This window comes from Heteronotia binoei, chromosome 21, assembly GCF_032191835.1.
Source record: "Heteronotia binoei isolate CCM8104 ecotype False Entrance Well chromosome 21, APGP_CSIRO_Hbin_v1, whole genome shotgun sequence".
Lineage (NCBI taxonomy): Eukaryota > Metazoa > Chordata > Lepidosauria > Squamata > Gekkonidae > Heteronotia > Heteronotia binoei.
The window spans coordinates 181,727,752-181,752,205 of record NC_083243.1 but is presented as its reverse complement, the minus strand read 5'-3'; positions in this window follow the sequence as shown (position 1 = coordinate 181,752,205).

Here is a 24,454-nt window from a genome sequence, read left to right as displayed (position 1 = left end):
TGGCTCCGCCCCTAATGTCTCCTGGCTCCACCCCCAAAGTCCCCAGATATTTCTTAAATTGGACTTGGCAACCCTATTATGGAAGCGGTTTATCACTTTGGGAATGTGCATGGTGTTCACTGCTAACAAACTGGCTAAAACTATGAGTTCCCAAGCCTCTTGCAGCACATATGCGAGTATCATTGGGCCAGCAGGTATCAAGAGATATTCCACCATGACTCTGGCCTTGTGTCTGGCTCTTGAGGTTTCATATGTTGGTGAAAGTTGTAGCTTGCCCGATTCTGGCTAAGATGCTTATTACAAGAATTCTCTGGGTGTGGCAAATTCAACAAGATCCAGGTGACTAGGGACAGGGACCAAGCCCCACTGATGTAGACCGCTCTAATACAACAAACAGTTCCTGGAATGTTCTTGGACTCATACCTATACTCTATCAGTGGGACAATGGAAGCCCGTTGGGCCTGGTCTAAGCAGAACTAGCAACAGATGCTTTGATAGGGCTGCAGTGTGGATTTTGTTACATCCAGAGCTAGTTTCATTTTATGGGCTGTGAGCTGATATTACTTTAGAGCTGAACCCAGCTTGTGTGCTTTCTTCCTCACCCTTACATGGCCTGCTTACATTCTGCATTTGTAAGTAAATAAATCATTACTAATACACCACTGATGTACTCACATTCTCCAGCACTTTGTCCACCAAAGGCAAACGAACCTTTAAAGAGAACTCTGAATGTCTCAGGACTCAGAAAATAAGTTCCTTGCTAGAGACGTGGAACTTGGAAACTACTACAGGATGCAAAGCAAATAACTGCCTGTGCTGCGTAAGAACAATTACAGTGTGCACACCATTGTGTTTAAATTATAACAGGCAACCTGAAAATAATGCTGTTTATATTGTGCTGCCCCCAGCCTATGCTGTGTTTTCACCAACCAAAATAAATAGCTGCCCATTAAACAAATATCATCAATTAGAACTACTTAATCTTCCCATTTACTTCTGCCCAAGCTTTTTAAAAGGCCAAGATGGGTTTATTTTCCCAAAGTGATATGTCAGCTGTGTGTGTCTGGACTCCTAGTGGTGCAAGATGAATCCCGTGCTAAAATATTACAGGGAGCTTAATGGAACAGAAGGCAATGAAAAGGAAAAGGTATATTTCTCTAGAGAGTATTAGCATGAAACTATATAAGCAATATATAATGATGTTTGCAAATATTATTTCATAGAGCATACTTTAGTGAGGAAAGAGCTTCCACGGGAGACTACATATTTTAATTTTTAATAGTTTTACAACCTTTTTATATTTTACCAGTGTAAAGAGAGCTTCTACTGGCATGGCTATTCCAGAAGAAAGGATGCTGTAGGGAGATCCCCTCCCAAGACATAGTTTTCATTGTGCACAGTTAAGCAGAGGCTGGTATGTGGTTACTCCAGGGGTCATTTTGTAGAAAAAGAGGTGCTGGAGCTCATTAGGACAACTTATCTGCATAACTAATTTGCATATGCCACACACTCCTGACATCATCATAGGGTGTACTAAATTATATCAGCTCAGCATCTACTTTAAAATGCTTCTTGAATTATAATTGTCATAATTAAATCTTACTCCCATCATACGTTTAAAATTACTTTCTCCTATGTGTCCAGTGGCCACGTGATGAAAAAAAATATATCTTTATATGTTTTAATTCTTTTTTTCCCCAATTTTGGAGGTGGTAAGAAAGAGAGCACAATAAAATCTAGAGATTTCAGAGCTCTGCTTCTGTGAGTGCCTGCCAAAAATTAGGCCTGGGTTACCCCAAACGATGCAACTACAGCCCTCAAAAAACTGTCGGTAGTGTGAATTTTGCCATGAATGTGTTAGTTTGGCTGTGCCAGAATGTGCATACCTAAAAGCCTACTGCGAGACTAGAAGAGAAAACATTGGAGCAACTCACTGAACAGCTATGAACAGGTCAATGAAAAATCAGCTACCAGACCAGCTAACATGACATGAGTGAAATTGGCAGATGTTTGAGGGTCCCTACATAAAATAAGCTGTGGTTTCAGCAGCATAAATGGGACGATGTCTCTCACTGGACTTGCCTTTTTCTTCCACCCTGCCTTTGCACAGACGCTCTACGGGCAGGAGGTAGGGATTAGGGAATACAACACAGAACAGTGCAGGTATTAGTATAGAGTTTTGAGTCAGTGTGAGCCTGGCTTTGTGGAATACAAAGTAACGCATTTGGTTAATGCTCCATTTCAGAAGACGCTACCAAATTATTCCTGTTCTTCCTTCTTCTTAAAACTCAATTTAAGCATTCCCATGTCAGACTTAAAAACAATTTCTTGAATTCAAGTATGATGCTTTCTTGGCTACTGAAGCGTCACGCCTTCATTCTCAGCATGCTGAGATGTGGTGCTAAACTAGAAGTAACAACAGCAGGGGAAATCAACAAGGCAGCAGAGAAGACTCGTTCACTCTGGAGAAAAAAAGAGAGGAAGAATGGGCATGCAGCAGAAGGAAAGCCATTACAAAGGTTATCCAGTATGTAGAGTTGCCAGCTCCATGCTGGGAAATACCTGGAGATTTTGCGGGTGGAGCCTGAGAAAGGTATAGTTTGGGGAGAAGAGGGACATCATAGAGTCCACCTTCCAAAGTGAACTGATCTTCTCTCCATCCACCACCTGGAGGTTGACAACCTGAATTGGGGAAGAGACTCCAGTTAAGAATGGAGTGGTGATAATTTCCTAACTGGACATGGCTTCTGCCCAAACTGGAAACCTGTGTGATTCGATGGAATCAGCAGGATGTTCACCTTGCAATAGCAGTTTATTTGAGTATCCGTTTCTAGGTACCTTGCAAAGGGAAGCCAGTGTCCATTTCTTTATGAGATCTCCTTGGAGAAGGTTTTATCAGCCATGAAATTACTCCTTCATGCTCTTTTAAGTCAACAGGCCAGAGCTGGGGCTCTTTATCATGCAGTTCTCCAGATACTGGCCATAAGTTTTGATTAGCACACCTAAAAGCAACCACCTCTTTAAATGCATAATAAAACTTCATGTGGTGCATTCAATCAATGAGGGAGGCCGCTAAGATCTGTGCAACAAAACCCCCAAACTTAGATTTGAATAATAACATTTTAAAGTCATTATCAATTTGATTTATTGGACAGCTATCCAGAGTGTTTACACAGGATCATGATGGTTTCTTCCTGAAAATTAGAATAATAAATCTACTCAATTAAAAACATCAGTCTCCACTTTGAAAGGTTATATTTTGCCCATAGGTTCCAAAATTTAAATTTTTTATATCTTGACAATTTATATCTGAAGATATCTGAAATGCTTTGAGGATGTTACTGAAACCATTCGGAGTTTATTTTGTTCCCATGATGTCCTATGTTCTAAAGCTCCCAAATGCATTAATAGCTTGAATCCACCAGTAATTTCCATGGGTGGAATACAAATTCTCCCTTCCCCTTCCATGGAAGCCTAACACCACCCCCTCAAAACACTGCTCTTGGGAGACAGAGGATCCCCAGGCACAGCATGAGGGAGTAGCTGGAGGTCTGCTGCAGGAGGGGAATTTGGGGAAGGACTATGGCTCAGTTTAATCCCTGGTATCTCCAGCTGAGAAGACTGGGCAGCAGATGATGAAGAAGAAGAAGATATTGGATTTATATCCCGCCCTCCACTCCGAAGAGTCTCAGAGTGGCTCACAATCTCCTTTACCTTCCTCCCCCACAACAGACACCCTGTGAGGTGGGTGGGGCTGGAGAGGGCTCTCCCAGCAGCTGCCCTTTCAAGGACAACCTCTGCCAGAGCTATGGCTGACCCAAGGCCATTCCAGCAGCTGCAAGTGGAGGAGTGGGGAATCAAACCCGGTTCTCCCAGATAAGAGTCCGCACACTTCACTACACCAGACACCCTGTGAGGTGGGTGGGGCTGAGAGGACTCTCACAGCAGCTGCCCTTTCAAGGACAACCTCTGCCAGAGCTATGGCTGACCCAAGGCCATGCTAGCAGGTGCAAGTGGAGGAGTGGGGAATCAAACCCGGTTCTCCCAGATAAGAGTTCGCACGCTTAACCACTACACCAAACTGATGGGAAAGGCCTCTGCCTGAGACCTTTGAGTGTCTGAGTAGGCAAGTACTGATCCTGCTGGACCAGTGGTCTTATTCAGTGTAAGGCACCTTCAGGTGTGTGTTCGAAATTATCCCCCTTCCATCCGCTTCAGTTCTCTATGGGATCCTATCCAATGTAAGCATTTCCAAAATATTTTGCAAAAGCTATGAGTTGATTTGAATGTTTCATTGGCCTTATATAAGGAGTTTTACATGACAAGATCATAATGTTATACACAGTAAACTGAAATAGAACCTTAAATTTCATAACAGGGCATAACAAACATTCAAAATCACACTCTCAGCTCAAAAGTTGGTCAAAACATAACGCTTCAAATTTGGGATATGAGCCAAATTTAAAATGTACAAAGTCAGCATTTCAATTTGACATTTTTCTTATTGCACAGCTCAGGCATCTGCTGCAGAGTTAAGAGAGATTAATAAAACTGAGGTGCTAATATGTTACAAGGGAAGTGGCAATAATTTATGTTTGAGTTCAGTGGATGTCACAAAGACAAACAGGGCTAATTTTCTACAAGAGTCCCATAGAGGAAAAAAGCCAACAGTTCAATCCTAAAAAGAGTTACACCCTTCTAACCCTATTGAAGCATATGGGGCATAGAAGGGAGTAACTCTGTTTAGGATGGCGCTGTAAATTGAACTTTTGCTTATTCGGTTGGAATGGCACAGTAGCAGTGTTTAGTGGATTTTATTGAAATCACCCATCTTTCAAGCGTAATCATCCCGTAAAGAAAATTCTTTTTCCCTCTGGTTTTTATTCTGACCAGTTCCACAATCTTTGACTTTCAACTGGGTGGGGCTGGGTGGGGGGGAGGGAAGATACCACAACTAAGTCTGAGCTGCTCTGTGACTTTCCCCTGTACTGAGAACACAGGAACTCTCAGTTTTAAAGGAAGATGGTCATGAATTAGTATGCAACCCCATCAGGGTTACAGCCACTGGCCCTGAGCTTAGCCTCTATGTGTTCAAAGTCATGACTGCATAGAGTCTTTCCATGTGCATGATACAGCCCAGGCCTCTAATTGTCTAGGCGGCCAATTCTCAAATACAGAAGTCCGAGGGTGGTTGAGGGTGTTTGAATCTACATAAATATGACCCCTTTATGTATGCTGCTTAGGGGCAGGGCATAATTAGCCCTCACTATGCATTCATTTGGACCCAACTGAATACGTGAACAAGGCTACTGTCTCCTATGCTAGTTCTTGGCTAAGTTTTGCAGGGCAATCCTAAGCAGCACGATGCCCTCCTAAGTCCATTAAACACAACTGATTTGGTTTAGAGGGGTCTAACTGCAGGCTTCTGAACTGAGTGGGATAGCCAAGTCTAAACACTTGTATTCTGTGGTGGTTAAGATAACAGATATACTTTCGGCGGGTATATGCAATTCATTTGATAGTCAGAAACTCACATCAAGGAGATGTCACTAGTAAGACATCCCATTTCTGAGATGAGCCAAGTTGTCCAAACACAAGCCCATGCCTGGACGCAGACCCACCCTGGACCCCAGAGCTGAGATACTTACCTGATTCATGGGCCTCAGAGAGAGGGAAAGCCACTAGGGAACAAACTGCCTGCCTATGGCAGAAAGGGAATCAAAGCATCCAGCCAGTAGATGATTGAAGAGGAACACCTGGATCAGAGAAACAGCTGAGAATGGACTAGACCCAGGTGTAAGGGCTATTAGGTGAATGGGGATGGGTGGATGATTGGCTCCTCAAGCACAGAGGAAGTATGAGAGAGAAATAAAAGGTAGGCTTCACAGACAGGCCAGGGAGGAAGGAAGTTGCACGAGAGACAGACAGCGAGAGGAAGAGTGCTGTTCCAGGGGAGGAAAGGAGGGCCCTGCAGGGCTCAGCCAATGTCCTACCTCCCCCAATGCAGAAGGCATGATGGTGTGGGTGGGGAGCAATCTCATGGAATGGGGTGCTCACATCCATTGTTTTTCACATACATGTCCAAACAAAATTAGCACCAGTTTTAAGTCTTAAAACTCTACTTCCCATGATATGCAATTTTAGCGACTAGCAGTTGCTCCGCCCCTGGGATTCTGCCTTCCTCAGAGCAAATGACCGATTCCCCACTATAAGTACATATGCATACATATTACTGGCTATGAAACATTTATAGGTGTGGAACTTCCGTAGGTATCCTGGAATGGAAGAGATTGTATGAACATTCAGCAAACAATTACCATGGGCTGCTTCTGCAGGCAGAAGAATTTCTATCAATGGAGCTTCCTGACTCCCCTCTCAGCTGTACTCCCAAATGCCCCACAAAAGCGGGAGGCTACTGCAGGTGTTACTCAAACTGGATTCAAGAAGAGGAGATTAGATTTAAAAGTGTTCTAGAATGGAATAAAGCAGAACCTTGTAAAGTCTGTGTATACAAGGGTAAATCTCAGTAGGGCTATCCCAAAATAAAATTACGAAGAAAGAGAGTGAGTGATTGTAAACTCAAATAAATAGCTTTATTGAGAACATAAGAGAAGCCATGTTGGATCAGGCCAATGGACCATCCAGTCCAACACTGTGTCACACATAAGAACATAAGAGAAGCCCTGTTGGATCAGCCCAATGGCCATCCAGTCCAACACTCTGTCACATAAGAGAAGCCATGTTGGATCAGGCCAATGGCCCATCCAGTCCAACACTCTGTGTCACATAAGAACATAAGAGAAGCCATGTTGGATCAGCCCAATGGCCCATCCAGTCCAACACTCTGTGTCACATAAGAACATAAGAGAAGCCATGTTGGATCAGGCCAATGGCCCATCCAGTCCAACACTGTGTCACACATAAGAGAAGCCATGTTGGATAAGGCCAATGGCCCATCCAGTCCAACACTGTGTCACACAGTGGCCAAAAAAACCAAGTGCCATCAAAAGGTCCACCAGTGGGGCTAGAAGCCCTTCCACTGTGCCCCCCTCAAGCACAAGAATTACGGAGCATCACTGCCCCAGACAGATAGTTCCAACAATAAGCTTATCCAATCCCCTCTTGAAGTTGTCTATGCATGTAGCCACCGCCACCTCCTGTGGCAGTGAATTCCACATGTTAATCACCCTTTGGGTGTAGAAGTACTTCCTTTTATTTCATTTCCTTTTATTTCATTGAATGCCCATGAGTTGTGCTATTGTGAGAAAGGGAGAAAAGTACTTCTTTCTCTACATTCTTCCCATGTGTAATCTTGTAAGCCTCTATCATGTCACCCCTCAGTTGACGTTTCTCCAAGCTAAAGAGCCCCAAGCGTTTTAACTTTTCTTCATAGGGAAAGCGTTCCAACCCTTTAATCATTCTAGTTGCCCTTTCCTGAACATTTCCCAATGCTATAATATCCTTTTTGAGGTGCGGTGACCAGAATTGTACACAGTACTCCCAATGAGGCCGCACCATCGATTTATACAGGGGCATTATGATACTGGTTTTCAATTCCCTTCCTAATAATTCCCAACATGGCGTTGGCCTTTTTTATTGCAATTGCACACTGTCTTGACATTTTCAGTGAGTTATCTACCATGGCCCCAAGATCTCTCTCTTGGTCAGTCTCTGCCAGTTCATACCCCATCAGCTTGTATTTGCAGCTGGGATTCTTGGCCCCAATGTGCATTACTTTGCACTTGGCCACATTGAACCTCATTTGCCATGTTGATGCCCACTCGCCCAGTCTCAGCAGATCCCTTTGGAGTGCCTCACAATCCTCTCTGGTTCTCACCACCCTGAACAATTTAGTGTCATCCGCAAACTTGGCCACTTCACTGCTTACTCTCAACTCCAAATCATTTATGAACAAGTTAAAGAGCATGGGACCCAGTACTGAACCCTGCGGCACTCCACTACTTACCGTCCTCCACTGTGAAGACTGCCCATTTATACTCACTCTCTGCTTCCTATTAATTAGCCAGTTTTTGATCCACAAGAGAACCTGTCCTTTTACTCCGTGACTCTCGAGCTTACTAAGGAGCCTTTGATGAGAACCTGTCCTTTTACTCCGTGACTCTCGAGCTTACTAAGGAGCCTTTGATGAGGAACTTTATCAAAAGCTTTCTGGAAATCAAGGTAAACAACATCTATTGGGTCCCCTTTGTCCACATGTTTGTTCATCCCCTCAAAGAACTGTAATAGGTTAGTGAGGCAAGATCTTCCCTTACAGAACCCATGTTGAGTCTTCCTCAATAACTTGAGTTCATCAATGTGCCTAGTCATTCTCTCTTTGATAATGGTTTCCACCAACTTTCCCGATATTGAAGTCAGACTGACTGGCCTGTAATTTCCCGGATCTCCTCTGGAACCCTTTTTAAAGATGGGGGTGACATTTGCTACCTTCCAATCCTCAGGAACAGAGGCAGATTTCAATGAAAGATTACATATTTTTGTCAGGAGATCCACAAGTTCACCTTTGAGTTCTTTCAGAACTCTTGGATGTACGCCATCCGAGCCTAGTGACTTATTAGCTTTTAATTTGTCTATCAGTTGTAGGACCTCCTCTCTCCTCAACTCAATCTGACTCAGGTCCTTCAACACCCCTCCCAAAATCAGTGGTTCTGGAGTGGGCAAACACTTCACATCTTCCACAGTGAAGACAGAGGCAAAAATGCATTCAGCTTCTCAGACATTTCCCTATCCTCCTTCAGTAATCCTTTTACCCCTTGGTCATCCAAGGGCCCCACTGCCTCCCTATACATAATAAAATTAAAAGAGTAGAGAAAGTAAAGAACTTACACTAAGCACTTGAGAACTGTTTCTCTAAGCAATTGTATGTGTATGCGCACGCATCAACAGGAGGCACACTTATCAAAGCGTTTCAGATCCTCTTGGTGCTTAGGCTGTAAAACATTTAAATCCAAAATAAGAGGGGACCCTACTGTCCAAGGGAACCTCAACTGGAAGAAGGGGAAGGCTCTCACACAGGAGAGGTCAGAAGGCTGCTCTCTGCAGATGAAAAGCCTTCCATCCATGGAAAGGTTCCATTAGATTCAAGGCAGCGTGCTTATAAAGTAGTGATGGGTTGGAATACAATCATATATTATATAAATTGAGACTACTCTGGACTATTGCATCCACACTATTATAGATGTATTTATATATGTCTTGTGGAGCGAAGGACTTAATGGCATGGTCCAAGCAGTTTATCTTGAGTAATACACTGTCAAGAAGAGTCAGAAAACAAAATTCTTCAACGCAGATAACAAGAGCCTTTTGGTTCCTAACAGCTACCTGGTTTCTTTCACACACAGAAAGCAACCTGTAAGATTTCAAGGGCAAAAGTAGAAGAGACCTTCACTGGTAGCAGGTGTGATCTATCACGGCTCCTCCACAGCAAAGTGTAAGATAAGAGAGACTCCACTGACTGCTGATATGAAAAGCCAGCTTTGCCATCCTTAGGCATGGCAAACCTCTCTGATTAGGGTGGCCAAATGATTGGCTAGAAAAACTTGAGTGGCCTTTTTTTTTTTGGCCTTTAGTACAGTTACTAAAAACTAGTCAGGACTGCCCCTCCTACCCCCTGCCCAAGCCTATTTTTTTACCAGTACACCTTAGGTGAAGAGAGGGCTTTTCTATGGGGGTTCTCTTCTCAAACTTGCCCCCAAATTGCTGGCCACTACCTTTGAAATCACTGTTGGGTATATTGCTGGGCTCTAACCCAAATCCTCTATAGAATCAGATCCCCATCTCAGGGTCTTGTTAGATATGTCCCACTCAGAGAATGGCAACTCTGCCACTGTCAGGTAGCATTAAAGTCAAAAGGAAACAGGGTACCATGCTGAAATAAGGGGGGAATGTTCCCTCAGAAGGGATCGCTTCCACAGTTGATGAACAGCGATCCTTTTGCACCAAGGAACCATCCCTGGGCAATTGGTGATTTGATCCTTAGGCATGTAGACAGGTGGCCTGCAAACCCACGTACTGACCACATGGTGACTTGTCTGCTTGCTGTGAAGGTAGCAGATATCACACATGGTCAAGATAAGCAGGTAGACAGTACTGGGTTATGGTACATTTTGGCACCAACAATGTGGGAAAATATAGTTGTGTAGTCCTGGGGGAAAACTGTATAGTGCCTGACAGGAGACTCAAGGCCAGGAACTCCTAGGTAGCTTTCTCAGACATGCTGCCTGTTCCACACACAGCAACAGCTAGACAGGCACAAATTAGAAGTCTCAACATGTATATGAGATGATGGTGTAGGGAGGAAGAGTTTACGTTCGTTAGACACTGGGGTGCTTTCTGGAACAAGCAGGACCTGTACAAAAAAGATGGCCTCCACTTGCCCTGAGAAGAAACCAGATTGCTGGTGCTTAAAATGAAAAAGGTGACAAGAGTAGTTTTAAAACTAAGTCCTGGGGGAAAGCTGACAGGAGTTGAAATGTCTTTGGTTTGGGATGGCTCATCTCTAAGAGATGAAGGAGTAGCTGTTACTATTCTGGAGGAAAATGGATTAGGACTGACCTCTGAGAGGGTGACAAACAATATTGACTGCCTGGCAAAGTTTAGAGGAAGGTTGCAGACCTAACATGTCTGGGGAATTACAGATGATTATATTCTAATACTAGAAGTATCAGAGGTAAAATGGGGAAGCTGGAATGCTTAGTGTCAGAGGAGAACATAGACATTGTGGGCATTTCAAAAACTTGGTGGGATGAGGATAATCAGAGGGATACAGTGATTCTTAGATATAAATTATATTGAAAGGATAGCAAGGTAAGAGTTGGAGGTGGAGTGGCTCTGTATGTCAGAGAGGGTATACAGTCCAATAAATTGAGAACGATTTCGCACTATGCTTGTTCTGGGTGGAGAACACTTTTGCTACTGGGGCTTCTCTCTGTTTTCACACAAGTTGCCCCGGAGCCACGAGTTGGCATGCCACTATTCCGCAGCAAGTGGAAACCGCTTGTCAGAGGATCTCACTTGCTGCGGAATAGTGGTGCACCAACTCGCAGCTCCAGGGCAACTTGTGCGAAAACGAAGAGAAGCCCCGGTAGTAAAAGGGCTTTCCTCCTGGAACAAGCATAGTGCGAAATCGGTCTGAGAATCTAAGAGAAATAAATTCACTTACATAAATGTAATGGGTGGAAATATTAGGCATAACAGAAAGCTTAACTCTGGGGGTTTGTTATTGTCCAACAGATCCAAGGTTAGTGGATGATTTTTATTTATTTTTAAGCAAAAAAATTAAGGAAAGCAGCTAGATGAAATAACTGTCATAATAGATGATTTTAACTACCCACACATTGATTGGGTCAATATGTGTTCATGGTCAGTAGAAAGAGATTGGGTTTCTAGATACTCTCAGTGACTGTGCCATGGAGCAGATGGTTACAGAACCTACCAGGAGGCAGGCAATCCTGGACTTGGTCCTAAGTAATGTTCAGGGCCTGGTGAGAGATGTAAACATGATAGCACCAGCTGAGAACAGTGACCATAATGCTTTTAAGTTTAGCATTTTTGTAAATAGGGAGTTGCCCAAAAAGACCAACACAACCACATTTAGCTTTAGAAGGGGTAACATCTCTCAAATGAGGGGAATTGTGAAGAAGAAACTGAAGGGGAAAGTAAGGAGGGTCAAATCCCTTTGGGAAGCTTGGAGACTATTTAAAACTATGATCCTGGCAGCTCAGATACAATGTATACTTCAGGTTAGTAAAGGCACAAATAGATATTTTAAAAGACCTGCAAACAAAGTAATAGAAGCAGCAAAAGGTAAGAAGGATTTCTTTAAGCAGCAGAATGCTAGTCCAAGTGAGGTAAATAAAAAAAAGAGCACAGGCTCTGGCAAATAAAATGCAAGTCAGTGATCAGACAGGCAAAAGGGACAATGAGGAACATATTGCAGGCGTGGCCAACAGTAGCTCTCCAGATGTTTTTTTCCCTACAATTCCCATCAGTCCCAGCCATTGGCCATGCTGGCTGGGGCTGATGGGAGTTGTAGGCAAAAAAACATCTGGAGAGCTACCATTGGCCACCCCTGACATATTGCAAAAAACATAAAGACCAACAATAGAAATGTCTTCAAATACCTTAGAAGCAGAATACCAGCCAGGGAGGCAGTGGGGCCCTTGGATGATCAAGGGGTGAAAGGATTACTAAAGGATAATAGGGAAATGGCAGAGAAGCTAAATGCATTATTTGCCTTCATATTCTTTGTGGAAAATGGGAGGCCTTGCCCACTCCAGAACTGCTGATTTCAAGAGGGGTGTCAAAAGACCTGCATCAGATTGAGATGATAAGAAAAGAGGTCCTATGACTGATGGACAAATTAAAAACTGACAAATCAGCAGGCCCAGATGGCATATATCTGAAAGAACTCAAATAAAAAATTGTAGATCTGAGAAAAACATGCAATCTATCACTAAAATCTGTTCCTGTGGACTGGAAGATAGCTAAGGTAACCCCCATGTTCAAAAAAAGGTTCCAGAGAAGATCCAGAAAATTACAGGCTGATCACTCTAACATCAATATTGGTTAAATTGGTGGCATCCATTATTAAAGACAGAATTAGTAGGCACATTGATGAACAAAAGCTTATGAGGAAGAGTCAAATACACAAACTGGGAGCACACTATACAGCACTGAAACCACAAACAAATAATGTGCAAAAGTAGTCATCCAACAATAAACATTTACAACAGACAACAAGGTGTCTATGAAAGTGTTTATACAAATTCAACCATATATCACAAAATTACAGAATGATACACCTGTTAAAACATCTACGTGCAGGTATACAAAACAGTTCCAAACAAAGTCCACTGAGAATCTTCAAAGTATATCAGTCTATATATCTTGCAATCCTGAACAGATATACAAATCAGTGAAGTGGGTACCTTGTCTCCACCAGGACTCAGTGCATAGGTCCATAAACAGAAGGTCTCAGTGGATTACAATGAAAACAGTCTAACACTGATCCACGATATTCTAGACATTTCACTTTAGTTTCTTTAGAGGTTGTTTTCACAACAAACAATTTTCAATATTTGGAACCACTAATTCAAACAGTTATTTTTCAACAAGGAACACGTGCTTTAAACTTGTTCAATCTCACACACTACGGGGAACCTGGTGGACACCTCCTCACTCTGTGCCACCCTCTGTCCCTGACCATGGAGAAAGGAGGAAAGCTACTGAAGGGCTATCCCACATATTCCCACATTGGCAAGGTGGTGAGCTAGCAGACTGTAGTCAACTGAGTTGAACACTGCTGTGAGATCCAGCAGCAGTGCCAACTCACCTCAGTCCAGCTGACTGTGAAGATCGTCTGTCAGGGCAACTAGTAGACTCAGTCCCATGTCCTGGGTGGAAGCCCAACTGGAATGGATCTAGCACTGACTTATCTTCCAGGAAATCCTGGAATTGTTCAGCTACTGCCATTTCAGTTACCTCACCCAGAAATGGTAGGTTTAAGACTGGGTGGTAATTGGCTGGATCTAGAGGATCCAGAGATGGCTTTTTCAAGAGCAGTATGACCATGGCTTCCTTGAGGCCCTCCAGAAATTCCCATCACCAAGGACAGGTTGATAATCTCCTTCATAGGGCTCATTTTTCTCTCATCACCAGCCTTGACTAGCCAAGAGGGAAATGGGACAAGTAAACATGTGGCCAGTCTGACAACACTCAGGTAGAAAAGAGTTGGTTGAAAGATGGCTAAGGGGCCTCCAGTTCACTTACTGTATCAACATTGGCAGGTAAGTTGCAATGGGAGCAACATGACTTTATCTGTGAAAAAGCTCATAAACACCTCTGAACTAATGGCCAAATTCCTAAATCTGTTTGGGTCCCTTGTCAAGAGGAATGTCAGAGACCAAATTACCGTAAATAATTGTGCTTGGCATGAGCTAGCAGATGAGATGGCGGCATGATATCACAGCAGCTTCTGGTGCCATCTGTCATTTCGGAATGGGATAAGGGCTGGAGAAAGCTGAAAATGGATTATCTTTATCTACTTTTAGTCTCACCAGTGCCAAAGGATAGTCATGCACTACTATTCCAGCATAACCCCAATGGGAAGGAACAGAAGAGTAATAGGTTTATCCATGGCCACTCCATGCCTCAGGTCATATAAACCTATAAGCAAGCCCTCAGTCACCCCCCCCCTCGTTCAAAATTGCAATTCTTATCCAGATTAATAAACTCCAAAATGTTATTTATAGAGATCTTCTGAAGATGAGGAATGAGATCTTGGCTTTCCAATGCCTCAACTTTGGTTGCCTTCAGATGCCTGCCTCTTTTCTTGTTTCCCTCTGTCCAATCTCCTCCTTTCTTTTCAGGGCCTTTTCTCCATTTCCTCTTCCTATCCTTTTGCTCACCTAACCCTTCGCTCTTCCCTTCAGCAATCAGTACTGTCCTCTATCATGTACCATCCTTTTCTCTCCTTGCTGCTTCCCACACTATCTCGCCAATTCAAGCTTTGCACATCACTGCAAAGGAGCCCCCAATTCTTCCTTACAGGCCATGAACCATGACGGCTGTTTTTGCCACTAAATGCATAGATAACTGTTGTTGCTTCAGCAGCAAGACCGGAGGATTTCAAAAGCAAAAGCAACATGAAGCTATGGTGTGTGTGGCTGAGTGGCAGCTTAAAAGGGAAAGCTCTTGTAACATCTCCCCTCAATTTAAACCGCTCAATTTAATGTTCATTCACTTAAATATAGTCGGTTATTCGTTATTTATTAATCATTTAATCATATATTGCTCATTATTTAACCTAGCATGCCTTTTCATTCAGTTTATGCACTCATTATGCATTGGCTATTATTGATCTTTTTAATTAGGGTTTTTTTTTTAATCTTAGCTTTTTAATGGTCTGCTTTTGCTTTATGAATAGTTTTTATACTCCTTATGTCCAATAACTTGATGTTAATGGCTTGTTTTTCATATTGTGGTAAGTCCTTGAGCAGGACTCAAAAGATGCAGCATAGAAATATGCTAAATAGATAAATAATGTACCTACATAGCCAGTATTATTTTTCATTCCTTTAATACTTTTAATTTTTTTCATTAATTATACTTTATTGTTTTGCACATTTGATGTCTTCAGGTTTATACTTTTAGGATTTTTAATATTCTAGTTTTGAATTTTGTGTCCGATTTTTATATATCATATAGAATTTTGCTGTGGATTATTTGTATACATATTTATTTACTTATTTGTTTATTGTATGGCAGAGTTACACACAGAAAGTATATAATATAAAGTACATAAACAGGTTGATACAATGGGTATGCAGACTGATCGGGCAATCCCCCTAAATACTAATACCAAAATTGTCAATCCATTCTATCGCAGCTGGGGAGAGTACAAAAAGCTCCATCAGATCACCCTACAAAGCACGACACTTACATTCCTGTGACAGATGGAAAATAGTTTGGAGGGGTGCATCATAATCACATTCAGGTCCTGGTATTTTGACCCATTTAAACAACAGATCTGCACAACTGCCAAAGCCTGTTCATATTCTATTAGGTGTCTTCCATACTTTACATGGAAAGTCAAATCTTGAGAGCCTCTCATTGTGTCAAGACACACACAAGAGAGGGGAATCCACAGCTGTTGTTATTATTGCTAAATGCCCAGCTGTTAACTTACAATAATATAAACTCAGTAAAATGTTACATAGGTTCTTTTTGGTCAGGGTGTTACCAGGTTCTAGGTCTACTAAGTGAAAGGCAAAACTTATAGAAAATATATAAATTTTATTCCTAAGACAAGAGGAAAAGGGAAACACAAAATGGGATGATAAAAACTAATAAAACAAACATACTGTGCACAAAGGAACCCTTAAACAAAACCTTAAGGCAATTTGCCTATCTCCCTACACTGGACTGTGTAGTATAGGGGTGGCCAACGGTAGATCTCCAGATATTTTTTGCCTACAACTCCCATCAGCCCCAGACATTGTCCATGCTGGGAGCTGTAGGCAAAAAAGCATCTGGAGAGCTACCACTGGCCACCCCTGGTGTAGTAGTTGGCTAATTCCCTAGACTAATACTCACTGATGCTTTTTCTGCTATCAGGCCCACAACACCAGAGAGACGTCTTCCCAAAGTCCCATCCTCATTCACCTGGTTGTGTTGTTACCTTTTCCTAGATCACCTGGAGAAAATGCCTGGCTTCTAGCTTGGAAAAGTAGAAGCTCCTCCTTTTGTGGGCACCTAGCCTGATTTTATCCAGGCTGGCTGACTGGTCGGCCAATCGCTGACAAGATCTAATTTACAAGCTGTCATCTTGCCTTGACTCTAGATGCTAACCTGTCATGGCTAGATCTAAACAATCTATATCTCTTGTGAGCTGACTCCACAGGTGCATCCAGTTAGTCTCCACCTGGACTACTTAAATGCCTATTAGCTTTGACACACTGCTGGTGCAAATCCTGAAGCACTTATAAACATACAGACATCGAGTTCACAAACACTTAGGTGTCTCTCAGTTTCTTGATACATTGCTGTTTATCTGATTATGGATATTGGGTGGAACTGATTGCATTCATGTTCACAACCATTAATTCCCTAAATTGAAATTTTTGTGATTGCAGAATTTGTGCAGATCTTCTTGCGGGATGTCAGGATTTTAGTCTGAATAGACCTGCATCAGCCATGTACTTTTGGATGGGCAACTCTCTGTTTTCAGTTATCTTTCTATAGTCACAAAGAAGAGCATCTTGTCTTCAAAGATACAGGGGAGTGATGTGGCACAACATGGGTAGCCAATAGGTCAGAGTGAGTGTAATACTTCCACTGATGGTTCTCATTGTTATATTGAGTTGAACATCAAGTTTTTGGACGTGGGGGCTGTTGAGTCACACTGAAGCACCATATTCTGCAGTACACTAAAAGTTGAGCATCTGAGTGTTGTAGCAGATGCACCCCAAGTTGTTCCACATAATTTTTGGAGAATATTGTTTTGCATGCATATTTTCACTGCAACATTGTTAAGATGTTTATAGCTGAAGGTCCTGTTCAAGGTACTTAGGTGTGTATGGTTGTGTGTAAGATGGGTGCCATTAAGGTGCAATTGAAAAGACTGAAGAAATACTGACTAGGGACCTAGGAATTTTTGTTGACTATTACCGTAAATAGTGGCATATCCCAAGTTCAGGAAAAACAGAACGCTCATGTTTTCATCTCAATTACAATCTTGCCAACCTTGGTTACTGCAATCACCAGCATAAGCAAACTTCCTGGATGCTAACTTGGGAAGATCCAAAAAAATTATAGATTGAAAAGAACTGGAGCAAGGACCAAGCCCTGGGATAAACCGTTATTCAGTTTCTTCTCCTTGCTCATTGACTGACTCACAGTTACTTGGGAAGTTCTATCACTCAGCATGTTATTTAGGAGTCAAAATAATGTTCTGCAAGGGAAAACTTGTCAAAACTTTTACAGCAGACCATCCCTCCAGACTGTGTTATAAGTGGCAATCAGATTGATGAAAACTGCTGATGTCTTAAGACGCTTCTGATATCCTGCTCAGTGAAAGTTGGATCCAGGTGGATAGCCATACTAGTCTGAAGCAATAAAGTTATTCAGTGGCACCTTTAAGACCAACAAAGTTTTATTCAAGGTATGAGTTTTCATGCACCTGCACACTTTTTCAGATAAAATGAAATGGAAGAAAACCACTCATACACAGAGGCTGAATAGCAAATTAGCATAAAACACGATGAAGACAGTTTGAAACAAAAGAGTATAGGGTCAACAGCTGTAACGATTTAATTAAGGGGATACAATAGTTGAAGCAATAGGTATGTCAAAATATGTAAAAAAATACTTTCTAATTGTGGGAGGTTAACTAAGACCTTCTTACAATGCCCTATTCATCTCCTCTCAAGTGTGAAGGTAACAAATAACATTTTTTTTTATTTTGTTGGTGTGGGGTGCAGTGTTATGTAGGGAAATATATTTAAAGTTTCATTGCATTACATTACAATCACTATATGTTCTAAATACTATACCAATATATTGTTCTTTAGAGGTGTTATGTCAGAAAAATCTGCTCTGTGTATTGCATTGCATTACAAAACAGTATTCCAATATATTGTTCCAGACTAGGAGTAAGGCCCATTGTGAAGAAAAATACAACAGGCTCTAGAACGAGACTCTGGGTGAGTGCCCCACCCACCCTTGCTGTCTTCCCACCCACCCAAGTGAAGGAATTCACTCCCCCCACCCCACTTCAAGAGGAAAGGATCTCTGCCATCTGTAATTCTGAGTCCTCTCCAGCCCTCACCTGGAGATCAACCAAATAAAACAAACCACTCTGTGAAAAATGCTATTACAAAATATAATTCATACAAGGAAAAGAGTGCATTTCAGCAACCTCATAATTTTACATACCGCATGTGCATATTTATGCAGATATGTACACCATTGTGCAAAAAGTCCAAAATATCATAAGTCCAGAAAATGGACAGCTAGCAGAGTAAAATCCATTTCAGATCGCTAGGTCCTTGCTCCAGGGAGCGTCTTGCAAAACTTGTGGTATATATGTAGAAAATATTCACAATATTCAGTATTTATACATAATCGGAATTAATTTGCTGACCAGATGGAGGCAGCAGTGTTCCAATTATGCATGAATTTCTGGGGGGGGAGCACCAGAATTTAGTTTTGCCTAGGGTGCCAGATAAGCTAGGTGCAGTCCTGTCCTCTGTATTTTTATGCATTTTTCTTTCTTTTCCTTTTTAAAAAATAATATATTGGAAGACAAGTCCTCCACTCCACCTAAAATTATGATAGATTTCAGTCATTTCCCTGCCCTGCCCAGGGGTCTTAACATCGAATAAAGAAAGGTCAAGCTAGACATGATGATGGTGCATGGCATCATACTCAATAAAGGATTAACAGCACAGAAGCCTGCTTCAAAACGGGCTTGCAGCTTTATGTCCTTAGCCCTTATGAGGCAATGAGGTGGAAAATGGCATGCATGTTTTGTGTTATATCCCTTAAGGAAAAGAAGAAGAAGAAGAAGATATTGGATTTCTATCCCACCCTCCGCTCCGAAGAGTCTCAGAGCGGCTCACAATCTCCTTTCCCTTCCTCCCCCACAACAGACACCCTGTGAGGTGGGGGGGGGGGGCTGGAGAGGGCTCTCACAGCAGCTGCCCTTTCAAGGACAACCTCTGCCAGAGCTATGGCTGACCCAAGGCCATGCTAGCAGGTGCAAGTGGAGGAGTGGGGAATCAAACCCGGTTCTCCCAGATAAGAGTCCGCACACTTAACCACTACACCAAACTGGCTCTCCTTTGAACGAAATGCTTTAAAACAATGAAAACTGGAAATTCAGCAAGGAGGTGCTGATGTATTTATAAGATGTAGGGTTGCCAATGCCAACTCTGAGTTGGCAAGTTCTTAGAGATTTATGGGGTAAAGGCAGGGGATAGCAGGGTTTGATGAGGGGAGTGACTTCAGCAAGTAGGGCTTTTTTTGTAGCAGGAACTCCTTTGTATATTAGGCCACACCCCCTGATGTAGCCAATCCTCCAAGAGCTTACAGGGCTCTTATTACAGGGCCTACAGTAAGCTCTTGGAGGATTGGCTACATTAGGAGTGTGTGGCCTAATGTGCAAAGGTGTTTCTGCTACAAAAAGGCCCTGGTAATATAGAATCTACAATCCAAAGCAGCCATTTTCGCCAGGATCTTTGCTGTCTGGGGATCAATCATAATATGGGGAAATCGTCAAGCCCTACCTGATGGATGTCAACTCTAATAAGAAGGTTTCATTCCCAGAAATCATTCCCCACTTTTAGCTATGGGTCTACTCTGGACAAAGCAATGCTGGTACTAGGGTTGCCAATCCCCAGGTGGGGGCAGGGGATCCCCCGGTTTGGAGGCCCTCCCCCTGCTTCAGGGTCATCAGAAAGCGGGGGGGGGGGGGAGGGGAGGGAAACGTCTGCTGGAAACTCTATTATTCCCTAGGGAGATTTATTCCCATAGAAAATCATGGAGAATTGATCCACGGGTATCTGGGGCTATGGGGGGGCTGTTTTTTGGGGTAGAGGCACCAAATTTTCAGTATAGCATCTAGTGCCTCTGCCCAAAATACCCCCCAAGTTTCAAAAAGATTGGACCAGGGGGTCCAATTCTATGAGTCCCAAAAGAAGGTGCCCCTATCCATTGTTTCCTATGGAAGGAAGGAATTGAAAAGGTATGCCGTCCCTTTAAATGTGTTGGCCAGAACTCCCTTTGGAGTTTAATTATGTTTGTCACAGCCTTGATCTTGGCTCCACCCCTAATGTCTCCTGGCTCCACCTCTGAAGTCCTCAGATATTTCTTGAATTGGACTTGGCAACCCTAGCTGGTACACATTGTATATCATTTGCCTGCATATGGAAGCCACCTCCCTGGGCAGAACTTGCCTGCTGAATCTTGACAATAATATCAGGAGGAATGAGATAGAAACATTCCATTCCTCAGTAGCTAAAAATTACATTAACATGAGTTTAGGATTTCGCTTTCAGGTCTAGTACTTACAGAGTTAAAATAAAAACTCGGTGAAATCAAAATATGAGTTAACGCCTTTTCCTTAGATGTCATAATTAGTTTTAAAAATGCACCACACAACACAAAAACATATCACCTAATCTGCTGAGAACTGCATTTTTAAATCATGGATTTGTCTAAATTGGTTCATGTCCATTTCATGTTACAAGGACAAACAAAACAAATGGAATGAATTAGATCAAATTACAGAAATGGAAAGGAATTATGCACATTATGATAAACACCAGAAGACTGAACTAAAGTAAATTAAATTATGTGAAGGCACATTACTCAAAGGATGAAAACTGGGTTTGGATGTTAATTTTTAAAAAAATCTTTTAAAAATATGCCCAAATTAAAATTATGTTCTCATAATTGTGGTGTGTCTGGATGCAAAATGCCTCCCATGCCTAGAGTGAAAACGTATACTGTCAGAGGACTGTATCCTTCACAAAGTGCACAGAGCTGGATTTTCCTTGTCCCCCCCCCCCCCGGTTGTGGTACACAAAATGCAGGGACTTGGGGTCAGCAAATCCTTGGGAACTGTGTGGGGTACAACAGACCTTTGCAGTGGGAGGGAGAGGAAATGCCCTCCTCAAATGAATGGAAATGCAGGAGAGAAGATAGGATCCAAGGTAAAAAGGTAAAGGTAGTCCCCTGTGCAAGCACCAGTTGCTTCCAACTCTGGGGTGACGTCGCATCACAAGGTTTTCACAGCAGACTTTTTAATGGGGTGGTTTGCCATTGCCTTCCCCAGCCATCTACACTTTACCCAAAGGTACCCAAAGGTACACATTGCCCAAAGGACAGGAGTCTTAGGGGTGTGCTCGATGCAAGGAGCTCCTGGTCCTCAGGGAACGAGTTCGTACCCTTGAGGCTGAGGTGACTGCCCTGGAGAAGCAGAGATGGTCAGTTAGGCACTTGGGGAAGACTCTCGGGGGCGTATTAGATGAGCCCCGCTCTGAAAGTAGCAGCCCCGTTGCTGCCAGAGAGCGTGAGGGTCAAGAGGGAACAGGGCACCATGCTGAGGATAAGGAGAATGCGCCCTCAGAAGGGACCTCTTCTTCAGTTGGTAAGTGGGAATCCTTTCGCGCCAAGGAACCATCCCTGGGCAGGGGGTGGGGGGTGGTTGGTAGTTGGTGATTCGATCCTTAGGCAAGTAGACAGCTGGGTGGCGAAACCGCGTATTGACCGTATGGTGACTTGCCTGCCTGGTGCAAAGGTAGCGGACATAACACGTGTAGTAGATAGGCTGATAGACAGTGCTGGGGAGGAGCCTGTGGTCGTGGTGCATGTTGGCACCAACGATGTGGGGAAATGCAGTCGTGAGGTCCTGGAGGAAAAATTTAGGCTGCTAGGCGGGAGACTTAAGGCCAGGACCTCCAAGGTAGCCTTCTCAGAAGTGCTACCTTTTCCACATGCAGGGCAGGAGAGACAGGCACAAATTAGAAGTCTCAATGTGTGGATGAGACGATGGTGTAAGGAGGAAGGGTTTAAGTTTGTTAGGCACTGGGATGCTTTCTGGAACAAGCGGGAGCTGTACAAAAGAGTCGGTCTCCACTTGTCCCCGGATGGAACCAGGCTGCTGGCGCTTAAAATCAAAAAGGTGGAAGAGCAGTTTTTAAACTAAATCTTGGGGAAAAGCCGACAGGAGATGAAGTGTCTCTGGTTTGGGAGGACTCATCTCAAAGAGATGAAGGGTTGGCTGCTATTTTTCTACCAGGTAATGGATCAGAGTTGTCTACAGTATGGACTGTCTGCCAGGGTCTCAAGAGGGCAGAAGGAAGGTGGTGGGCCTAGCTTGCCTGGGAAATTATAGATGTTTGTATGCAAATGCTAGAAGTGTCCGAAGTAAAATTGGTGAATTGGAATGTTTAGTGTTGGGAGAAAACATAGACATTGTGGGAATTTCAGAAACTTGGTGGAATGAGGAGAATCAGTGGGACATGGTGATTCCTGGATATAAGTTATATCAGAAGGATAGGGAGGGAAGGGTTGGAGGTGGGGTGGCTCTGTATGTCAGAGAGGATATACAGTCCAGTAAGACTGAGGTCAGAGAATTAGATTCCCTTTTAGAAATGCTTTGGGTTGAAATAGAGGGCCCAAAAGGAAATTTAACTATAGGAGTTTGTTATCAGCCACCAAATCAAAAGAGAGAGGACAATTATAATATGATGGAAGGCTTAAAGATAGTGGTTAAATGTAAAAACTGTGTCGTAATAGGTTATTTTAATTACCCGCAGATTGATTGGGTCAATATGTGTTCTGGTCGAGAGAAAGAGATTGAGTTTCTTGATGCTCTCAATGACTGTGCTATGGAGCAGATGGTCTCAGAACCTACCAGGGGTGGGGCGATCCTGGATTTGGTCCTAAGTAATGCCCAAGACTTGGTGAGAGATGTAAAAGAGATTGTGCCACTTGGGACCAGTGACCATAATGTTATTGATTTCACCATTTGTATAAATAGGGAGTTGCCCAAAAAGACCGCCACAACCACGTTTAACTATAAAAGGGGTAAATTCTCTGAGATGAGTAGGCATGTGAGGAGGAAACTGAAAGGAAAGGTAAATATGGTCAAAACCTTTGGGGAAGCTTGGAGACTATTTAAAACTATAATCCTAGAATCTCAGATAAAATACATACCACAAGTTAGGAAAGGCACAAACAGGCATAAGAAAAGGCCTGCATGGTTAACAAACAAAGTAATGGAAGCTGTAAAAGTTAAGAAGGACTCCTTTAAGCGGTGGAAAACCAGTCCAAGTGAGATTAATAAAAGGGAACACAGGCTGTGGCAAATCAAATGCAAGACTGTGATCAGGCAGGCAAAAAGGGACTATGAGGAGCATATTGCAAAAAAAAAAATAATAATAAAGACCAACAATAAAAATTTCTTCAAATATATTAGAAGTAGGAAACCAGCCAGGGAGGCAGTGGGGCCCTTGGATGACCATGGGGTAAAAGGATTACTGAAGGAGGATAGGGAAATGGCTGAGAAGCTGAATGAATTTTTTGCCTCCGTCTTCACTGTGGAAGATGAGAACTTTTTGCCTGCCCCAGAACCACTAATTTTGGAAAGGGTGTTGAAAGACCTGAGTCAGACTGAGGTGACAAAAGAGGAGGTCCTACAACTGATAGACAAATTAAAAACTAATAAGTCATCGGGTCCGGATGGCATACATCCGAGAGTTCTGAATGAACTCAAAGTTGAACTTGTGGATCTTCTAACAAAAATCTGTAATCTTTCATTGAAATCTGCCTCTGTTCCTGAGGACTAGAAGGTAGCAAATGTCACCCCCATCTTTAAAAAGGTTCCAGAGGCGATCCGGGAAATTACAGGCCAGTCAGTCTGACTTCAATACCGGGAAAGTTGGTAGAAACCATTATCAAGGACAGAATGAGTAGGCACATTGATGAAGACTCAGTAGGTTATTGAGGAAGACTCAGCATGGGTTCTGTAAGGGAATATCTTGCCTCACTAACCTGTTATATTTCTTTGAGGGGGTGAACAAACATGTGGACAAAGGAGACCCGATAGATGTTGTTTACCTTGACTTCCAGAAAGCTTTTGATAAAGTTCCTCATCAAAGGCTCCTTAGAAAGCTTGAGAGTCATGGAGTAAAAGGACAGGTCCTCTTGTGGATCAAAAACTGGGTGAGTAATAGGAAGCAGAGAGTGAGTATAAATGGGCAGTCTTCGCAGTGGAGGACGTTAAGCAGTGGGGTGCCGCAGGGCACAATACTGGGTCCCATGCTCTTTAACTTGTCCATAAATGATTTAGAGTTGGGAGTGAGCAGTGAAGTGGCCAAGTTTGCGGATGACACTAAATTGTTCAGGGTGGTGAGAACCAGAGAGGATT